Raw genomic sequence first — 3,296 nt, forward strand, 5'->3', positions numbered from 1 at the left:
GATGGAGCATTAATGTGGATGGAGCACTAATGAACCGTCGGCTAATTGAATGTTGCGTTGCTGTGGCGTCTCTGTGGCGTCCAGGTCACTTTAATCTGAAGTCCTTCAGCGCATCATGTTCAGAAATGCGCAGCAGAAGCTCAGCTGATGTCTGCGGGATAAACCCGCTGTGGGTCCAAATGGCAGAAGCGAGACTGAGGGAAGTGAAGGCAGGTCGGCTTTCATCCGCCAGAGGGCGCCATCACACCGCGACGGCTTCTGGACACATTTCTCCCAGAATACGTAATTTACTTCAATCTGGGCGTCTTTAGAGATCACATTACACACACACACACACACACACACACACACACACACACACACACACACACACTATAATGGCTCTTTCTGTCATCTGTTCCCCCAAACGCTGCATTGGTCAGAGTTAGACCTGTCTCATCACACATCAGGACCAGAGCTCACCTGTTGGCGAGATGAAGAACACCTTCAGGTGAAGCGCTGCTGAGTTTAATAGACAAAACACCGCTCGGTAACACTTACACTCACTCATGCTTTAATGCACAGATAATACTAACTATTAGCAGCTAATGACTAATAACTAATGAACTAAAACACATTAATTTACATTATTAGTTAATATAATATGTTATTAAGGAATTAATACATTATGACACATTTAACTATGATTACTCTATTAATGATAGTGTTCATCTGTTGCTGATGACGTAATCATTAATACATGTGTTCACCATTAGTAAAACATTAACTCATGATTATCTGTGCATTAGTCAAGCATTAATTAATGATATTAGCGCACCCGTGTTATGAAGTGTTACCCGAGTTTTTAATACCGATCCACTGACGCATCTGCATTTTTGAGCCAATCACAGCAAAGCCACGTGACTGCAGGCTGTTGTTAGCTGAGGATTATTTAATAGTCATTATTTGGGCTAATGGATCTTTTTATAGTTCTGATAAAACTGCATTCACACATGCAAAAACACAAGGTTTACTTGATGACGAACTCGCTGTGACGTCATCCATCTGGGGTCACGTGCTCTGAAGCGCCTGATGACGAGCAGCTGTCACACTTTACCATAATTCGCCTTTTCTTGCTGAATTTAACTCTATACTTTCATCCCTTAAACGCATAAATGACCAAAAAGTGACATTTTTTAATGCATTATGAACATTTATTCAAAGATGTCTTAACCTTATCATTATGCTGGCTTTTCTTTCTCTGTCTGCTGATGTGTGCAAACCCAGAACATTATAGTTTTCTTCTTCTTTTGTTGTTCATTGTAAGAGTTAAAACCTTACTTCATTTCTCTGATCTTGTATGTGGTCTACAAGTTCTGCCATAAAAATAAAAAACAATGTTTTTCACGCAAACTTTATTTCCATGTAATCCTAAACGTATGCTGTTGTTTAGAGGAATAAAGAAATACCCATTTAAATGATCTGACCTGTTTTGGGTTTTGTTTCTCGTGTGCTGAACTGTGTTGACCTGAAGTGTATCGGAGGTGTTTGAGAGCCAGTGAATTCTGGAGAATTTGATCCGTCTTCCCAGAAAAACCAGGACAGCGTTCCCGAATGTTCCAGCATTGTTTCCAGCTCTCCACGCCTCTGGAGGACAATGCTTTCCATGAGGATGAAGCCAAACTCTGAGATGTATTTCTCTCTGATGCCTGTCAGCTCTTTATCTGGATTAATGAGTCAGTCAGTCCGCAGAAGAGGAAGGTCACGCGCCGTTAAAACATCTCTGCAGACTCATTCAGCTGTTCTCAGAGTAAAGATATACTCCTAGAGAGGAAGGTTCACCGTGGTGTTATACGGGTCTTCATTCGATATTAAAGAACACTTGATGCCAAAGAGATGTGAATAAAATGAGAAATGCTTTACTTCAGAGCACAATGTGAAGTTATTACGACGTAATTTCTGGAGGAGTACGCCCATCTAATCTTCCAATTAATACCAACACTGTAAAAAAAATAAAAATAAGTTACCTGATTGCCTTAAAATTTTGAGTTCACTGAAATCATGTTTTTTAGTTAATACAATAAAAAAAAGAGAATCGACAACCTTTTTAAAAATATTATTAACAGATGTTGTGAGCATATTGGGTAATTGTGTGTTTTATTTGTGATGACGCAGCCAAATTGTGCTATTTTCATGATTTATCACATTTTTTATGTGGTTCAGACACAATATTTTGAGTTTCTATTCATTAAACCAATTTCCTTCATTGTATCAACTCAAATTTTAAACATTTTAAGGCAACCACGTTACTTACTTTTTTAAGTTAAACCAACAATATTTTTTCCCAGTGCAGGTATAAAACCCTCCGCTTACCTCTTCCTGTGGTTAGTTCTGGCAGTATTCCTCCTACTCTACTCCTCACGTTTGCCGGTTATGGGAGGTGGAGCTCGGGTAAAATATCCCTCTACAGCAGACGGCAAGACAAATCTGTTTACCACTTTCAAAAAGTAGGTGTATGAGTTTTTTATATCATACATGTTAAAATAAAAATGAATTAAAACTCAATTTGTGAATTAAATGCATCAAATAATCACAGGATAGATAGATTACTGTAATGCTCTACTGGGTGGTTGCCCTGCTCGCTTAATAAACAAACTCCAGCTGGTCCATGATAGATAGATAGATAGATAGATAGATAGATAGATAGATAGATAGATAGATAGATAGATAGACAGACAGACAGACAGACAGACAGACAGACAGACAGACAGACAGACAGACAGACAGACAGACAGACAGACAGACAGACAGATAGATAGATAGATAATTGTAATGCTCTACTGGGTGGCTGCCCTGCTCGCTTAATAAACAAACTCCAGCTGGTCCATGATAGATAGATAGATAGATAGATAGATAGATAGATAGATAGATAGATAGATAGATAGATAGATAGATAGATAGATAGATAGATAGATAGATAGATAGATAGATAGATAGATAGATAGATAGATAGATAGACAGACAGACAGACAGACAGACAGACAGACAGACAGACAGACAGACAGACAGACAGACAGACAGATAGATAGATAGATAGATAGATAGATAGATAGATAGATAGATAGATAGATAGATAGATAGATTATTGTAATGCTCTACTGGGTGGCTGCCCTGCTCGCTTAATAAACAAACTCCAGCTGGTCCATGATAGATAGATAGATAGATAGATAGATAGATAGATAGATAGATAGATAGATAGATAGATAGATAGATAGATAGATAGACAGACAGACAGACAGACAGACAGACAGACAGAC

The 3,296-nt window shown here is 38.3% G+C and overlaps 1 long non-coding RNA gene across 2 annotated transcripts; it reads right to left on the reverse strand.

Annotated features, from left to right (window-relative positions):
* Window positions 1-974: 974 nt before the first annotated feature.
* LOC137093319 (uncharacterized) lies at window positions 975-3,073 on the reverse strand. Of its 2 annotated transcripts, XR_010908426.1 has the most exons (4): window positions 2,353-3,073; window positions 1,903-1,980; window positions 1,467-1,803; window positions 975-1,355 (listed from the first exon to the last, which is right to left on the reverse strand). It is a non-coding gene; the product is annotated as an uncharacterized lncRNA (long non-coding RNA). The 2 variants fall into 2 exon arrangements; XR_010908425.1 differs by having other exon boundaries at window positions 975-1,803.
* Between the last annotated feature and the right edge of the window lie 223 nt (window positions 3,074-3,296).

The sequence above is a fragment of the Pseudorasbora parva genome, chromosome 11 (genome assembly GCF_024679245.1).
Source record: "Pseudorasbora parva isolate DD20220531a chromosome 11, ASM2467924v1, whole genome shotgun sequence".
Taxonomy (NCBI): domain Eukaryota; kingdom Metazoa; phylum Chordata; class Actinopteri; order Cypriniformes; family Gobionidae; genus Pseudorasbora; species Pseudorasbora parva.